The sequence below is a fragment of the Sinocyclocheilus rhinocerous genome, unplaced genomic scaffold (assembly GCF_001515625.1).
Source record: "Sinocyclocheilus rhinocerous isolate Xijiao unplaced genomic scaffold, SAMN03320098_v1.1 scaffold1110, whole genome shotgun sequence".
In the NCBI taxonomy this organism is placed as follows: domain Eukaryota; kingdom Metazoa; phylum Chordata; class Actinopteri; order Cypriniformes; family Cyprinidae; genus Sinocyclocheilus; species Sinocyclocheilus rhinocerous.
Window position 1 is genome coordinate 1432142 of NW_015653168.1, and position 20281 is coordinate 1452422.

Below are 20281 nucleotides of genomic sequence, written 5' to 3' on the forward strand. Positions count from 1 at the left end.
ATCAATGCTTCGCATTGGTCTTAAACGGTATTTGACTTTTATGTTTCCCATGAGGTCAATATTTCAGCACTATTGTGAATGGAGCAATAGTGGTGAAACTAAATTTCATTTTAATAATCCAATATGATGCTGCAGTAGGTCTGCTAAACTAAAAGAGGCTGCGCTCACACTGCACAAATTATGTCTTTACAGCAAACTGGATGTTATGAGCATCAGAGATCACGCTTTTTATCTAATATCCAATTATGACAGGACCAAGTTAGAGCATATTCATTTAGTTTTGTGCTTGTTGGGCTGCTGATGTTACCTCTGAGATGTGTGGGTTTCCTGGCATTTCGCTCTCAATTGTGAAATCATTGACGATTATTATTAACTGCTTAGCCTCCTTGTCATTTTTTTATTCAATTCAAAGTTTTAAATCAAGCTATCTCGTGCTACTGCAACAAAATTACCCAACTGTAAAATCAAAAATACACCGAGTGAGCAAAACTGTTTAATTACCATTATAACTAGCTATCTCACAATGTTTACATATGAATAAAAGCCTACATTAAAATCTGTCATATAAATTGGTCTCTTCATTAGAAATTAGCCTACTGATTGCCACCATTGATGGACAATTTTTTTTTTATAATATTAAAAATATCTGTATGACAGTATATTCTGCAGTTCTTCCCTGCTGTACCGAATATCTATACTTTTCAAAGTATCATATCGAAGTTAGAAATTCCAATATTGTGACAAAATTAATTTTGTAGGGTGCCACAAATTTGTTAAAATTTCCAAAAGGTGCCGCGACTAAAGAAAGGTTGGGAAACACTGGTTTAGACAACTGAGAGAATCAAGATGAATAGTTAATACTGGCTTGTCAGAATCCAACTGTGTAGGCCTATTAAGCAGGGTCATTATCACTAACTAAAACTAAACCTATTAGAAATTGAAGTTGAATTAAAATATAATAAATATTAGATGAAATAAATAAATAAAACAAAACTGAAATAAAAACTAATTAAACCTATCGTACAGTAATATTTAAAACAAACTATAAAATGACAAAAGCACATAGCAAAATTACTAAATTATTGATTATAATATTAAGAATATTCGTATTAAAGTATAAATATTATAAAGGACACATTTAGGAGTTTGATGATGCAAGATGTTTTACAGTTTGTTCTTTCAACACAACAGGATATGAGTCAGGTACGAAAATTCATGTGGGTGTACCAACCTGAAGGGTGGAACTGCATAAATAGACTAAATATAAATATAAAGATTGCTGTCGCTCTATAGCAGGGGTGTCCAAACTACGGCCCGCGGGCCAAATGCGGCGGCATTTCGCTCTCAATTGTGAAATCATTGACGATGACCACGGAAAAGTTCCTTGCAAACCAGATGTGTCTTTTGAGGGCCCCACTGAAGAAACATCAGGTTGCAATTCACTCAAGTTGTTCAACCACTGTGGGTTCAAGCCTGATAGGACACAAAAGCTTCAAAATACAGCTTGATAACTTAAAGGCAGAGTAAGTGATTTCTGGTAGCCAATGTTGATATTTGAAATCACCAAAACAAACACGCCCCTACCCCAAAAGGGTCTTGCCTGTATTTTGATAGCTCCGCCCCACATATACGTACGCAACCCAGGCAACGATTAGTTCTACAAACCGATCGTTTCGTGTCTTAGGACATAATTTTTGGGTGAACTATCCCTTTAATATGATCCAAAAAAAAACATGCTTTTACATAAATAGATTAGATGCAGAAACACTGTGACATGTTAGCATCCATTAGTAGATGCAAAACATGCATTACAGTGACTTGCTGGGGAGGGGAAAACCATCTTCACAGTACAAGCAACTTCTCTGACAATGTTCCATATGGCCCGTGCATTTTTCATGTGAATTTGAGAAACAATGTGACAAAAAAATTAAATACTGCTTTAATTTCTGTTGGGAATTATCTTATTTTATAAATTATTTGATCAATAATTTTGTTTTTATATGGGCCATGCATAAATATCCTGTGGAGAGATTATAAGAAACGCTTAATACAGCAGCTGAAAACATATTTGTCATGAAGTCATCGCCTACTTGTTTACATTACAGTACATTGCTTCTTGCACTTTTTGCAACATATTCAACGTGAAATGTCCAGTAAGTGGCACTAAAAGTGTTATTCAAAATAGATTACTGTTTATCTGGCAACATTATATTACGCTGGTTGTTGTAAGTATCATGGCAGTTCGGAAATGAAATGTCCAATAAGTGGCGCTAAAAAAGGTTTTTAGGTGAGCTACTGAGTTTGCTCAAAAACATTTGGAGCTGGTTATGTGATGCAAACATGAAAATGTATTGTTACTAGTTACCAAGATGGAGATCAAGTGGACTGACTTCCCATAAAAAGGAGTAATTTGATGTAACCCAATCGACTGCAATTAAGCAAAGAACTTGTTTTCATGGAAGTCTTAAAAAAAGCATTGATTGTGGATTATGCATTTGTATATGATTTACATACAATAATGCTAATAAAACCATGCAGCAATAAAGCATCTAAAGGGTAACTTTACTATCCGCACACAAAATTCTAAGAACGAAAGAACATTGAAAGCCTTTTCTGGAAATACTGTTTCACTTATATTATCAACAGGCCAGACAAAGGTTACATACAATCATTAGACAATTTAACAACAACATGCCTCTGTACAGCTTGCTAAATTATATGAACAATATCCAATCAGCCCAGCACATCTGAAACTGATTTGAATCTGCCTCCTAAGAAATTAAAGTACCTAAAGGTATGCTTAAAAAATTACATTATATAATAGATTAACTTCTGTAGTGCACTAAAGGAGCTATTATTACAATTAAAAATTTTTTTGTGTGAAACTCCTTTGGGTTGGAACAAAAAGTTGATTGGAAATGGCAAACATGAATGTATTATGTATAAAATGATGAACTGCAAGTGACCAAAATAACAGATACATACACTCCCTGCTCTCCTGAAATTATTTCCACTCCTCATTCCATGCATGGAAACTCCCTTTATACAAACAAAGAGACACAAATACTTGGCATGTCTCTGTTATGGGTTCTGGTCTCATGGAACTATATTAAACATGTACACATATTATCATAATATATTGTATTTTTACAGTTTTTTTTTTCTTTTCTTTTCAGACATAATCAATAATTCTATATTAATTATTATCAAAATAATTTCAATAGGTTTTGTTATGTTCATGAAAACTTCACATTTATATTGATGCAGACTTTATCACATCTAATATTTTACAGCTAGAAAGTGGCAGGATATCAAACGAATTCAGAAGAAGTGTTTCCATATGCATTAGTTCTCTCTGAGTTATCCAAATGCATTAGTACATATCTAGGCACTCCATTGCCAGCACACAATATGGTGAAGGCAGTCAGCAGGCTTTAATGACTTCTCCATGCGCAACGAAGGCTTGCTCATTACACTAATGTGCTTTATGGTGCACAGACTGCATGATATTATGACAACACCAGTGGCCCTATATTTTACTAGTAAGCACAAATGAAACACAGGCTCCCACAGCTAAAATCAATTTACATTTAATTAAATGCCCTGTCTTGTGCTTCATAATGAAAAGTGGCACTGTAGTTTTCAAATAGAAGCAGCAATAACGCTGTTCTGGTACATGACATTACGAATGGGAACAAATTATAAAAGGAACAAATTGATGGTTTAGTGTCATTGTACCTCATTTGAGCCTTACTGATAGGCTTGTGGGGCTATAAGACAAAAAAAAATGTTGTGAAACACTGGCCTAGATTTCTCCACATTGTGGAGCTATACTTGCAGCCATCAGTTAGGTGCAGAGGAAATCTGGCCTGTGGTGCAACATAATTACTCACGCCAGCGGGCTGGAGTTTCACCTGGAGACTGAACATATGTGATGTCTCCAGATGCCAGCATTTAGCAGATACCATACTGCAAGTTCCCTACAGATTCTACCATTGACCATGAATGGAAGCCAAAATCTGAGTTGGTACATGATCATGTAGTTGTGCTGCAATTAGAACCAGCTGAAACGTATGTAAAAATCACCTATAAACAAGTATTGTTAAGAAAACATTGGTAACACTTTAAATTAGGGAACACATATTCACTATTAACTAAAAGTTTTCCCTCAGTAAACTCCTAATTTGCTGCTTATTAATAGTTATAAGGTAGTTGTTAAGTTTAGGTATTGGGTCGGGTTAAGGGATCTAGAATATGGTCATGCAGAATAAGGCATTAATATGTGACTAATAAGTAATAATAAACAGTCTAATATAAACTAATAAGCAACTAGTTAATAATGAGAATTGGTGCTTAAAATAAAGTGTAACCAAAACTTTTTAGGCAATTTGGCTGTTCATTTACACCACGACAGCGTTTTGGGTGCCTGAAAACACAAACGTTTGAAAGCGGGTTTCAACATGCAAGTTTTTGAAAACGATACCGCTATAACCTCCATGTAAACTACAAAAGGTGAATTTGTGAAAAAGGTGACGTCATGCATATGTTTATTATGTGTTCAGTCTATAGTGCAGGCACACAGTGTTTGTTTACAAATTGACAGCGCCACCTACTGGCCTGGCATGCATAATAGTCGTTTTTAGTCGTTTTTGCGAATGTTTTGAAAACATTGTCGTCTGTACACAAATCTATTAAAAAATGTAAAGGAAAAATGTTTCTGTTTTTAATACAAGATTGTTGTGAAAACGTACCCTTAATGTCCCTGACAACTTCTGTAGTCCCATTTTCCACTTTTAACAAATGTTATTTTCAAGACAAGTAAAAGATTAAAAGATATAGCCTATATAAAACTGTAACACTTTAGTATAGGTACCAATTCTCACTATTAACTAGTTGCTTATTAGCATGCATATTACAGCCATATTGGCTGTTCAATAGTACTTATAAAGCACATATTCTGCGTGACCATATTCTAGCTACATTCTTAATCCTACCCAATACCTAAACAACAACTACCTTACTAACTATTAATAAGCAGTAATTAGGAGTTTATTGAGCCAAAAGTCATAGTTAATACTTGGTTAATAGTGAGAACTGGACCTTAAAATAAAGTCTGACCAAAAAACACATGACAGTGGAACCGGAAGTGCTTAAAATGCTAACTTGTTTCCAGGTTGAGGCCTACAAAAGTACAGCATCCCTGCAGCACTCTATAAACACCTGGTTTGTGTGTGTTTTATACAAATTACTAGTTGCGGGCTGGCACTCCTTCATTCAAAATAATCCAAATTCATTAACAGAATGAATTTATGTGTGTATCTGTTGTGAATTCGGTGGAAATTTGGCAGGAGAACTTTTTTCTCTGCACATAAATATGTGACTTGTTAACAATTATTAGTGAATGAGACTGAGTACGTCTGTACTGATCAGCTTCTGTATATTCTCATTCCACTCTAGAAACTCTTCAGGTGTCTTGAAGTATAAATATAGCACTGCTTTTCAGTCTTCCGCTTCAGCAGATGTTGACTGAGAAAATGTCAGGTGACTTTCTTTTTTCAGTTTTGCTGTCCAAACTATTAATAAACCATCAGTATCTGTTCTGTGTTCAAACAACCACCCACACCCACACACACACACACACACACTCAGAGAGACCTCTTCCATCTATTTTTACCCCGGTATCAATAGAGAGGCCAACATGTGCATTTAAACTTCAGTGGCACTGCAGCAAGAGGGCTTCAAATATAGAGCCTTCTGCCTGTGGAGTGATGGGTTGTGATATCCTGCAAGGGTAAATCACAACACTGTTATCTCATGCTTTTAGAGGAAAGAATGATGTTAAACATTAGCAATCTCAACAGCATCGGTAGTTCTGTAGGTGTTATGTAGTAAGTATTCAAGGGTTCAATAAACTGGAACAAACTGCTCTCTAAATGCTTTCCTGGAAGATCCTGCCATGCATACCGAATTGTTGACTCTGAACCAAATCTGCACCTTTACTTCTGGGAAAAACAATAAAGCCACACACTGGTGCAAGCAAGCAAAACAAGCTTAAATGTGATGGGAATGCCTCCGCCTAGTGATTCCCTCACCAAGCAAACAAAAGAAAACTGAAAGGTGTTGAAGAAGTGACGAGCAATCTTCTACAGGTGCAGTTCTATGCCACAAGACGGGCCGGACAAGTTTAGCCATTGTGTAAGTCGAAATAAAGCTATTTAGTCAAATGTGAACTCGCCATCTGCAAGTGAGAGAGGGAAACACACAGTACAAACATTAGTAACTCAAGCTGATGTGTGGCAAAGGCAGGGGTCTAAAGAGAGACATAGTGCCACATATTCCCATAATCCTACCAATCTCCTATTTCTATGAAATCTGCAACTGAAATTATTGGACATGAGGCATTAGTTTTTGCTATTTCAAATCCCTCTTCTGGTCTGTTCAAGTTATTAATTCCTCCGCCATAGCTGAGAGGAAGGAACATTATTTTTGGCAGACATTCCCACTGGAAACAAACAAACAAATCACCAGCAACATAAACTAACACATATTTCATTTAGGCCTGTTAAGCAATCATTTATTGTATGTATGTATTTATTTATTTTTCTGTTTTCTGTAATTTATTTCAATTAATCACATCTAAAGTTTTTTATTTACACAACACTGAATCCTCAAATTAATTCATAATCAACATGAAGAATGCATATTTTGAACTATATTTGTTTAATGTGAATCTCTTTAGTATCAATGCATTGTATACAGTGCTGCTTGAAAGTTTGTGAACCCTTTAGAATTGTCTATATTTCTGCATAAATATAACCCAAAAAAATCATCAGATTTTCATGCAAGTCCTGAAAGTTGACAAAGAGAACCCAGTCAAACAAATGAGATGAAAATATATACGTTGCCATTTATTTATTCAGGAAAATGATCCAATACTACATATCTGTGAGCGGCAAAAGTATGTGAATCTCTAGGATTAGCAGGTCATTTGAAGGTGAAATTAGAGTCCATCTGTTCAGAGGTGTTTTTAATCAGTGAGATGACTATCAGGTGTCAGTGTGTGCCCTGTTTTATTTAAAGAACAGGGATCTATCAAAGTTTGGTCATGTTTGTGGAAGTGTATCATGGCACAAACAAATGTGGTTACTCAATGGTTACTCAATGGTTAAAGAAGAACAAAGTTAACGTTTTGGAATGACTGAGTCAAATTCCGGACCTTAATCCAATTGAAATTTTGTGGAAGGACCTGAAGCAAGTAGTTCATAGGAGAAAACCCACCAACATCACAGAGTTGAAGTGGTTCTGTACTGAGGAATGGGCTAAAACTCCTTCAAGCAGTTATTGCTGCAAAAGGGGGTCACACCGGATACTGAAAGCAAAGATTCACATACTTTTGCCACTCACAAATATTTAACACCGGATCATTTTTCTCAATAAATAAATGACAAAGTATATATTTTTGTCTCCTTTGTTTGATTGGATTCTCTTTGTCTACTTTCAGGATTTGTGTGAAAATCGAATTATGTTTTGGATCATATTTATGCAGATAATCATTTTATATATTTATATATATATATACAGTGGGTACGGAAAGTATTCAGACCCCCTTAAATTTTTCACTCTTTGTTATATTGCATTTATTATTTGTTATTTATTATAAAATGAATATCTAAACCTATTCAACTTTATATACGAAATCTATTGCTTTTAAATATTTAATAGGCATTAAATTATCAATATATTTTTATTATGTATTAATAAGTACTTCAGAACATCAATGTAATACAATTCAATTTAAACAAACTTGTAACAACTGTCATGTCAACCTTCTTTTATGCATTATTTTTTCATGCTTAAGTCATAAAATCACCAGTTAAAACACTTAGTATTGAGTAGCTTCATTTAACACATTTTATTCAAACCCAATCCACAGAAAATCCCCTTAAATCAGGGCAGATAATGCAAAAAGTCTGCAGATTCTGCACATTATAAAATCAGCACACAAATTACCATCCATATCCAGAAGCTATTGGTTTGAAGTATCTCTGATGGTCATGCAATAGCTAAATTGTCCTTAAAATGACAGCCTTTGAGGTCCAATAGCACTGTTCTAATGCCCTGTCCCTCTCAGCACAAACTGACTTTTCTAATCCAGATATTTATGTGACGTCTGTATTATGACCACAGAAGCAACACAGGATTAGCAATCATTAGCTGGGCACTTTCTCATAAACATGATTTGTGCTTTGATTTCCGAGCGCTGACCGTCTAAAATTGCACTTTATGATTAAAAGATTTCTGAAATTAAACTTCAGTTAGATGAAAAGCTGGTAGAAAAAACCCGTTGGCGCTTCTGCACTCTAGCATTGCCATATTGCGAGAGTGCTGGATCAACCCCCAGTTTTAAATTTCACTGGGTAAATAATCCCTTTAATTAAACCTTCCCACCCAGGCGTTTTAAAAGCTGGCAACTAGAAATAAACAGACATGCTATCAAATATCTCCACACAAGGGCCTACACACAGAAGTCTTAATCTTTATACATGGAGTTATTTTGCCACTGGGAATGACTAAAAATCTCCTTCTGTTTATTTCTACCTGTAATTAAAAATTTAAAAAGGAGAAGTGAAACCGCACAAGCAATAGGCTGCTTAATAATTCATAAGCGTATATAAATGTCTATTAAAAGTCTATTGAGGTTTATTGCAGTGATTACATAAAATAACTAAACTAAATCTCTGCAAAATGATGGGTCACTTCTTTTGAAATCTTAAACCTTTATGAATTAAAATGCTTTTTGTTGTGATTTCTATAAAAGGGTATATCTGACTTTTAGAAATGTGCTGTGATGCAGCTCAGGTACTTAAATGTAATACATTAAAATTGCATTATTTACACAATTGCAAGATAATTTACTGGATTGAAATAAAATAGCTAAAAGCACAAAAGAGACCATAGATGAATGAATGAACGAATGAATGAGTAAATAAATCAATACATAATAAATAAATAGAATGTAAAATGTCACATCCACTCAAACCAAATTCCAAAATGATTTAAAGTCCCCATGAAATCAAAATTAAAGTTTTTTGGGTGTTAGTATCAATATGACCGAAGCGCCTGCCCTCTACACTATAAAATAGATGCTGAAGCCGCACTGAACTATATAGGGGACAGGGAACTATTCAAAGAGTGTAAATATGCTTTCCATTGAGGGAAAAAAGAAGTCTGGTTTCGTTGGCTATTTTAAAAAGGGGTGGGGCTGATTGATATGTCCCGCCCTGTCTTCCTGTTTCAGGTAAAATGACGTCAACACAGAGTAACGCTGCTTGTTTTCTAAGCATTTCAGGGGACCTTTAAAATTATGAAAACGTTACTAATGAGAATAAAATATGATTTATGTCTGTGAATGTAATTTTTTATCCAGTTTTTTTCATTTAAAATTTTATGCAAATAAAAATAAAATAAAAATTAATTTTTTACTCACCCTCAGGCCATCCAAGATGCTGATGAGTTTGTTTCTTCATTGGAACAGATTTGAAGAAATTTAGCATTACATCACATGCTCACAAATGGATCCTCTGCAGTGAATGGGTGCTGTCAGAATGACAGTGCAATCAATCATTAAAGCATTTTAACTTTAAATCCTTACGTCTAGCTAAATTACCAGTTCGTAATCCATAATAACGCTTGCTCCAGTGAACACATGTACACCTTGGATGATCTGAGGGTGAGTAAATTTTCAGCAAATTTTCATTTTTGGGTGAAAAGTTCCTTTAAGAGTGGTTTAAGGATACTTTTATCCCAGTGTGTGGCAAACTTTGTAACAGCCAGAAATCCAAACAGTTCAGATAAATGATACTGTTATTCTTACTGCGAGTTTGATATTTATGCTGTCCTCTCCCTGACTGATACAGTTTTATGGGTGTGATGGATTTTATAGCAAGGGACAGATAAATTGCCATAACCTCCTTTCAAGAGCACATAAAATGCACTAAAAGGGCTCTGTTCTTTCTGCTGGCACAGAGTGAGTTGCCACAATGGATAGCCGATGGAGGAAATAAACAGCATATTTAGCAATTCAGAGTCTCTCCCTCTGAAAACCCCCAATAAATTCAGCTAGAGTTGAAAAGCTGCTGACTGTGCTTTCACAGGCCTGACTGTGACAGCAGTTTGGAGACAGGGTGCTGTGCCACTTCTCAATTCATTACAAACCCACTGAAAGTATGTGGATAGATGAGAATGCACTGAAGGGCACACATAAATGTCTGTCATGTCATGACAGGAGTCACATCTTTTATTCAAAGCGGCACAGTTGTAAGCAAAGCATCTTAAAGGGATAGTTCACCTTCAGTTGCTTGTCCCCATTGACTTCGATGGGGACCAACTGAAGGTGAACTATACCTTTAAGAAGTGCTATAAAGTTTTTTTCCGCGGTTTTCCCACGGAATTGGGCTACTTTAACACTGTTGCCGCGGGTTGAAGTGACTCCAATAACATGATATTTATCCCCTGGAACGCGATTTTTAACTGGGGACCCCATCGAAATGCGATTGGGCTAGTTTTGGGCTATAGTTTTGAGTAGCGATTGGGCGGGTTTTCTTGTCAAAACCTGGCAACCCTGCCCAGAAGTGTCATGGAAAGAAAGAAAGAAAGAAAGGATGGATGAATAAGATTCAGTAAGATTTTTTTATGTTTTTGAAAGAAGTCTCTTATGATCACCAAAGCTTCATTTATTTGATCAAAAATACAGTAATATTTTGAAATATTATTACAATTTAAAATAACAATCTACATTTCTATTTTAATGTATTTTAAAATGCAATTTATTCCTGTGATGCAAAGCTAAATTTTCAGCATCATTACTCCAGTCTTCAATTATTTTTGTTACTTACTTATTTAATAATGTATTATTATCAATATTCAAAACAGTTTTTGCGGGTTGAAGTGACTCCAATAACATGATATTTATCCCCTGGAACGCGATTTTTAACTGGGGACCCCATCGAAATGCGATTGGGCTAGTTTTGGGCTATAGTTTTGAGTAGCGATTGGGCGGGTTTTCTTGTCAAAACCTGGCAACCCTGCCCAGAAGTGTCATGGAAAGAAAGAAAGAAAGAAAGGATGGATGAATAAGATTCAGTAAGATTTTTTTATGTTTTTGAAAGAAGTCTCTTATGATCACCAAAGCTTCATTTATTTGATCAAAAATACAGTAATATTTTGAAATATTATTACAATTTAAAATAACAATCTACATTTCTATTTTAATGTATTTTAAAATGCAATTTATTCCTGTGATGCAAAGCTAAATTTTCAGCATCATTACTCCAGTCTTCAATTATTTTTGTTACTTACTTATTTAATAATGTATTATTATCAATATTCAAAACAGTTTTTGCTTATCATTTTTGTGGAAATCATGATTATTTTTTCAGGGCTCTTTAAATAACAGAAAGTTCAAAAGTGCATAATTTATCTGAAATTAAAATCTTTTGCAATATTATAAATATCTTTACTGTCACTTTTGATCAATTTAATGAGTTCTTGCTGAATAAAAGTATTAAATTATTTTATTTTGTTTTATTATTATTATTTTTTTTAAATCTTACTACAAAAACTTTTGAATGGTATCAGTATCGGTATACAAAACGTGCATAATTTATCTGAAATTAAAATCTTTTGCAATATTATAAATATCTTTACTGTCACTTTTGATCAATTGAATGAGTTCTTGCTGAATAAATGTATTAAATTATTTTATTTTGTGTTTTATTATTATTTTTTAAAAATCTTACTACAAAAACTTTTGAATGGTATCAGTATCGGTATACACAAATATAAACAGTTTTTATATATATTGCTGTCATATAGTTTGCATTTTCTAACTACACAGAAATGACAGATTATAATAAAAGAATATAATAAACTGTTTATCACATCTTTTTCTGCATCGTTAGAAAATACTGTAGCTTGTTTTTGAAAATAGTTTTGATGGTTTGCATTTTTGCATTTTGCACACACCCTGTTGGCTCACATCCTGTGCAGCTCTAAAGAAGGAAAAGACTCCTTGATTTCATTTGTCTTTTAAAACAATGCAAGCCAAGCATGTACTCGCCCTTTTGTCATGGCAACCGCCTCTGCTCTCATTCAACCAGTGACATTCTAGAGATATTTATAAATGTTAAATAGTTCTCTCAGTGGATACAGTCAGGGATGTTGCAATTCAAATAAGGTAAATGTGTCCTCTGAGAAAAATATCAAAAATACAAAAGGCATCAAGTTGTTCCACTATTCATGATAATGAGCAAAGCCGCTAAATGCATTGGTGCATTCATGTTTAGTCAGTCACAAGTTTTACTGGCAGGTTAAAAGGGGGGGAAAAGTCTCCAAAACTGATTGCCAGGGTAAAGATATCACTATTTCAATAATCTGAACCAGATTTTCCTCCAGTAGAGAACTTTCTTAAAGCTTGGCCTTATCATACGTGACGGCTGCATTATCAATTTTACAGTGTTTATTAATGAAGTAATGGCAGTGTTGTACTGAATCAATCATGCATGCATAGCACATCCGAGTGAGTATAAAAGAAAGGAGCAGGGGAGTATTGTATAGTAGATTTGGTGAGTGTTTAGGGACCATTTGAAAGCACTTACCATATTTATTCCATGAATTATTCATTTGTTGCTTTTCCCTCAAGCATGCACATATGCCAAATATCTAGAGTCAAATTCAACTAACATGCAAATGCAAGTCATGGGATCACTCATGCTAGTAGTTCTATGGTGGTGGCAATTACAGCATTTTATTACTGACTGATGTCCTGATGCCATATTTTTGAAAGAAGTTTCTTATTGCTCACCCATGCAGGCTGCATTTGTATGATCAAATGTATAGAAAACATTCATATTGTGAAATATTACATAATTATTTTTTTTCTATTTTATTTAATTTTTTTATTCTATTTTAAGCTTAATGTTTTTAGCAGTCATTACTCCAGTCTTCAGTATCACATGATCCCATCAGAAACCATGCTTATATGTTTATTTGGTGCTCAAGAAACATTTTATTTTCAATACTGAAAATTGTTTGCTGTTTTAATGCAGCTTAATTTATTATGTATGTATTTATTTCTTTATATGTGTATTTGTATGTGTATTTATTTATTAAAGGGGTCATATGATGCGATTTACATTTTTCCTTTCTCTTTGGAGTGTTACAAGCTCTTGGTGCATAAAGAAGGTCTGTAAAGTTGCAAAGATTAAAAAAATCTACGCGTTTCAGAAAGGCGGGGCATAGAGGAGAAACAATAATGTACAGTATGTGGAAAATAATGTGTTTTTTTAACCTTAAACCGCATAAACACATTTCATTACACCAAATACACAAAATAATGTTATTTTTAGCAACATCATATGACCCCTTTAAGGATTTATTTTTTTGTTTGATTTAATTTAACAGAATTTATTTGAAACAAATATTTTTTTTACAGTATAGTCTTTGCTGTCACTTTTGGTCAGTCACTTTCTGTTTTTATGAACATGAATTAGCAAATGAAAAATGGACCCTTTTCACATTTCTAGGCAGGGTTGCCAGGTCTGCGTAATAAAATAAGCTCAATTGACCCTTCGCAGGGGGCTTAATTGACAGACGATCTGACCAATCATAACGCCAAATCCGACATTTTGTCCGACAAACCAATCAGACAGAAGAGTAGATTAAGTTCTGTGGACTTAAGCTTGAAAAATGTTGTGTACTTTCCGTGGTTAAAATAAAATACCCTCTGATGTTCATTTCATGTTTATTTAGTGCTTTAACTAGTAAAGAGGAAAAGACGATCGGTTCACGTTCCGCTTGAAGGCGCTACAGTGATCTGTCACGACACATTAAAGATCCACAAAATGGTATTTATTGTTGGAATTTCTTCAAAAAAGACCAAATATCAAATACTTTGTTTCATACCTAAAGTAACCTGCTCTTGTCAGTTTCCTCTTTGCTCCGTGATGTATTTTTCACTGCGTGAGAACATGATGTGTGGCGTGAGAGCGTCATGGCTTGTCGGACAGTAATTAAATAAGTAAATAAAGGGAAGGCAGGTCTTTGCGAAGGGTCAATTGGTACTCCAAATTTTCCCAGTTGCGATTCTGGGGGAAAATGGGGTTTAGCTTCAACTCGCAGACTTAGCTTCAAAACCCCTGCAGCAACAGTATAAAATAGGCCAATTCTTTGGGAAAATCACAGATTTGGCAACACGGTTTCTGGGGTTCTCAGAAGCGGACATTATCTTCGATGGGTAAAATTATATAGCGGTGAACAAAAATTACAACGAATATAGTTTTTGCGTTCCCATTTGCCCCATTAACAAATAATGTTTCCATGACTTTCCAAAAGAGGAAAAACAATTCAAGAGAAAGAGAGAAAGATGTCAAATCTGTTGTCAGTCCTATTGTATTAGAAATGCTCATGTAGTAGCATTTACCAGTTTTCTGTAATTTAATGCCAAGGTAATAAAACACAAAGTACAATGTAATAGATTATTTATTATTTACATTAATTTAGCATATTTTAAAAATATTTAAAAAAAACATGAAAATGATACATAGTGTATTTACAGTATATTATCATAGATTATCGTAAATTGTTGTCCATTGTTAGTTCCTATAATACCTAATGCAAACTGATGTTAACGAATTGAACCTTATTGTAAAGTGTTATCATTATTCCTTTTCTTATGATTCAGTCGTTAGGCGAAAAAAAAGTTTTTTTTCAATTAAGGGAGGAAATACACAAATTACCCTTTCAAAAATGTCCTCATGACGCACTAACAGACATAAGCAATAAGCAACAGAATGTCTCATTTAAATTCAGCAGCAGTTTTTCATTGATATACATACAACGATAAAGAGAAGGGTAATGGAAAGTAAGACACGACACATGCATTAACGCTGAACTGATAACACTTTCTGGCACATTGAGAAGTGCAGGGAGCAGCTTCCACCCCCTTCCTACCATAATACATCTAGTGGCACTAGAAGCAGCTGTTTGTGAAAGGCTGGGCTGTGCATTCTGCCTCCTCGCTGCACAGCTTGTGGCTCTACAGTAAAGTAGCTCAAGCGTTTCCTTCCTGAGGGGGATATGAAAAAGCAATGGTCTCATCTTTTCCTTTTGTAACGGTTCCTCCGCAGATGTCTAATGATGTCTAATGAAAGCTGTGCCTCACAAAAGACAGTGGTTAACATCTCAAGACAGGCAACATGTAGGGTCAAGAAGGGATTGGCTTTGAAAGATTCACTGTCATAACAACGTTGTTCCTTATCTATCCCTAAAAGGTACATAACCATTAATGGGAAAACAAGGTACAAAGTTGCCCCTTTAAGGCAGAAATGCCCAAACCAGCATTTCACAAGAGGAGGAGGGATAAAATTATTTCTAATTTATATTTTTCTTCTATTTAAGTTGTGAATTTTCAATGTTTTTGATTTAAAAAAGAATTAAACAAATTAAGAAATTGTTATTTACATTTTTGATCAATTATTTACATTTTTAATAATGTAATACATTTTAATATAATATAATGCAACATTTAATTTTATCCCACAGCCCTCAGTCAAGTTTTTAGGCATTCATATTTAAAAGTTCAGGCACCTTTGCATTAAGGTTACTGCTCTGTAAAAAAAAAAGATTATTGCAAACAGCTATAACAATTTAAAACTTAGTGTTAGAATAACTTTCCTGGATTTAATTGAATTGTTGAGATAACTTAAATATCAGTGTTGTCACATAATACAACTTCACATTTCAGGTTGACTAAACTTAAAAATTGAAGGCACCATGAACACTAACAATAACTAAATAAATATATTAGTGGGAAAATAAATAAAGAAATAAATTACTTGATAAAACAAATAAAATTCATTTTCATGTCTTAAATAAATTTGTGTTTTTTGTCCATTATTTTGTCCACTAATTACTTTCAGTATTTAGTTTTAATTTCAATTATTCTTTTTGATATAATTTCTTATTTTGGCATTATTATTATTGTTTTTTAAATTTCAATCAATTTTTATTTCTGCATGTTTGGTCCTTCATATATACAGGTGCATCTCAATAAATTAGAATGTGGTGGAAAAGTTCATTTATTTCAGTAATTCAACTCAAATTGTGAAACTCGTATTAATCAGTGATCTTGAAATTATTTTTTTTACTTCAATAAACTAAATTAATTTAGATGTTACCACATGATGCACTCTTTTAGTAAGATTGGTCACACTACTGTACAATAACAAAATGGGTCACTTTTACTTTCCACATGGAATCTCCATGCATGACGACCATGAAGCACCTGGAATAAAATAGCAGTAGGGTTTTGAAAAAGATACGGCTGAGATTCAGTGGCCTGTGTTCAGAAAGGGCCAAACACATTCCTTTGAAGATTATCCTGTCCGCTACTAAAATGGCATTAAATCCCATGCATCACTCACAGTTCGAGGTGGGCAGTTCATTGGACGGTTTCTTAAGAAAATCCATCCAGCTGAATAATTGAAGTGTCTGAAACCGATCAATGAATATGCAAGAAGGGAATCAAAGTGTCTCAACCTCTCTCTTCCATCATTCTCCTGCGGGAGTCAACAGCACATCTGGGCTGCAGAGAAAGAAACGCTCATCGTACAGCACTAAAGACCTCTGCCTCAGCATGATGGGTATTACTGAAATGAAATGCAATCAAATTAAATCACATCAAATGTGTTAATGGGTTGATAGCAAGATCTGTGTGTGCCACTGCTTCTAATAAACATGTAATAACCATGCAGCACCTTTGACCCGTTTGATTAGTCTAATTTTAATATTTCTTGTGTGTTTCACTCACATTCAGATTCAACTGATTCTCTCCAGTGTTGTCACTTTAAATAAACTGAATGTTTATTGTATACAAGAAGCTGTAAGTCATCAAAGACGCTCTTTGCTTTGGACAGTTTATCTGTATGAATTGTAAATCCAATATAATTTTCAGACAGGCCTTTTGCTTGAACGGTCTTATATCTCACACCTTTACTCAGCCAATATGCTATACACTTGAACCAGGAAAGAGCGGAATTATCAAACATGGAAGAGGGTTTAGATTAGTCCATAAGGAGATTAATTTGCATAAGCACACACACGGACTCAGCTGCTTTACTGGAACTGGCTTTGCATGAATAAATGGCTGCTATAAGAGGAGGTTTAGAAGTATTGGATTTGTATCAAAGTTCATGCAAAATCCACCAAATGCAAATCATTGGTCTGGTGTCGTGTTGGTTATTTTAATGTCGGATATACATTTTCTCAAAAGCACACTATAGCTTTTAATCAACATTTATTAAATCTGATGCTCTCAAATAAAATTATGTGAAATATAACATCTACACTGCTGCCAAAATTCTTAGCTAAAACTGCTTAACATTTTAATATTAAATTATTGATTCATTTATTTTTTTTTCATTTAAAATAAAATAAAATAGGTAAAGCTCAGTCTATATGGGAGTAAATGTCACTCACCTGTGCAGGATATATGTTGTCTCTAAGACACTCCTGCAGTATTTCACACATGTGTGTGGCAATTAGAGCAAATATAACCTCTGACAGCTCAGAAATTGAAGAAGTGGCCCCAGGGTGCGTACAATATTATCTACATTCTCTTTGGTGCCACCAGCATGTAATATATATATATACTTCATTTCACAAGGCATTAAAACATTTTCCTAAGAGAATCGTAATGACCTCGCACACTGTGCTCTTCTAACCCTGCAGTGAGATCGCAGAACAGAATGCTACATTTTACTGTCTGTCAAGCATGTAATGAGCTATATCACATTATGCTGTGTTCATATGGCCCATTTCTTGTCATTGCTTTGACTTTTCCAGCTTTTTTTTTTTAAATATAGATGGCTAAAAATGGAAACATTCAACAATTCAGGTGAGACTAAGCTGTGCATGGATCATTCATAAGCAATTAATAGAAATATGAGCAATAAGAGCAGTTTTCATGGCACTGTCTGAAACCCTTTACAGTTTTTCATTTCAACAGAATGGCCTCAAATTAGTTTGATAGGGCTTTTTATGAGGTCAGTATGTAAATAATAACCGAAGCTTTGGCACAGGGATCTAGGTGGGTAAGAGACAAGAAAATTTTGAGATAACATTACTCTTTTTAGAGTAATGTTTCGACTCTCATTCTGACGGCACCCATTCACTGCAGAGGATCCATTAGTGAGCAAATGATGTAATGCTACATTTTTCCAAATCTGTTTCAATGAAGAAACAAACTAATCTCGGATGGCCTAAGGGTGAGTACATTTTCAGCAAATTTTCATTTTTGGATGAACTATTCCATTAGTGTGTGAATAAACATGCTATGTCAGATGCAGCTTCTGTACCACCTTTGCAGTGTAAAGATGACTTTTGTTTATGTTGATAAAATCCTAATCGATTGATTAAATGAATTAAATAAATACTTGAATAAGAAAAAAAGACAACAGAAATACAATTAGTAAGTTAATTCAATAAATTGCTCTTACAAAGATTTAAAAAATGCCCCAGAAATCAATCCCAGGGGCAAATAGCACCCCTTAATAGAAAACTAATTTCTGAGTCTGATACACACATAACTGAACTGATGTATGGCCTTACATGACTCCAGCTCCATTAATAAAAAAAAAAAAGCAACTTCACACCTTCAGACAGTCACAGAGGAAATTAATCACACATACCAACAGCTCAGTCAGGGTGGGACAGCAGGGTGGCTTCAGAAGCAGGAGAAGTTTATGAGGACCCCCTTTCTACACAAGCACTATTTAAAGAATCCCATCAGGTAGTATTACCACCTGGCATGGGAGCAGAACAACTCAGGACGGCAGAGACGTGCAGACGGTCAGCTGAGTATATGACTGAAGGTATAGTACAGAAAGAAGTAAGGAACAGAGCAATTAGTCAGAGAACCAACAATAATCGTAAAACAGAACGCCTGGTTTATTAAACAACTAGATTAGAGAGCATTGAGCAAGCTAGAGAAAAGGAGAAATTCAGTGAAGAAAAATAGGCCTATATTTTTGTTCATTGCTTTAAGGGTGTGGGGTGATTAAGTGCTTGTGGAAAAGGTGTGTCTTCAGCTGCTCCTTAAGGAATTACAAGCCACCCAAACAATAGCTTGTTCTCAATGCTGCAGTCAGGAAATGGCACCACATTCATTGGACCAGTATATAAATCATAAGGAGCTGCTTCTTCCAGGCCACCCATATCTTTAATGAGGACACTGCATGATATGGCCACGCACGAACCAGAACAGAAACTCTGTGGGCACCTTCATCAGTATGCATATGGTGTAAATACAAGCATATGTTGGTATATAAATCATAAGGAGCTGCTTCCTCCAGGCCACCCATATCTTTAATGAGGACACTGCATGATATGGCCACGCACGAACCAGAACAGAAACTCTGTGGGCACCTTCATCAGTATGTGAACGTTTAGCATACAAACAGCTATTATTCAATAAAGCAACATATGCTTGTATTTACACCATATGCATACTGATGAAGGTGCCCACAGAGTTTCTGTTCTGGTTCGTGCATGGCCATATCATGCAGTGTGTTATTTTAGATTTTATATACAGTATTATCAGTTTTGTATTTTATTTGATTTTGCATGATATTATTAAGGGACATATTTATTGGTGAATTTGGTGGTGGACAGTTTTTTTTTTTATTGTTTTGTCTGTATACACAGAAGGGAAGGTGAAAAAAATACACATTAAAAACAATTATACAAAACGTGAGATTTCTTTCGTGAGACTCTTTTTTTCACTCTCAAAACTTTTTTGTCCTATGCCACTTCTGTCATGGACAGATGTCTAATTATTGTGATTATACTGCATCCTAGTGGCCAGATATTGACAATGCATTTTACAGTGTATTTCATTTTTCATTTCCTGGCTTTTACCACAGGAAAAATAAATTGATCAATGTTGTCACTGATCAGTGATTTTATCGTTCATCTATAAGGAAAAAAAAAAGTTTGGGATCAGTAATTTTTAATGTTTTTAATGGAGTTAAATCTTATGCTCATCAAGGCTGTATTAATTTGCTCAAAAATACAGAAAAACAATAATATTGTGAAATATTATTGCAATTTCTAATATTGGTTTCCTATTTTAATATCATTTAAAATATAATTTATTTATGTGACGCAGCGCAAAATTTTCATCAGTTATTACTCCAGTCTTCAGTGTTACATGATCATTCAGAAA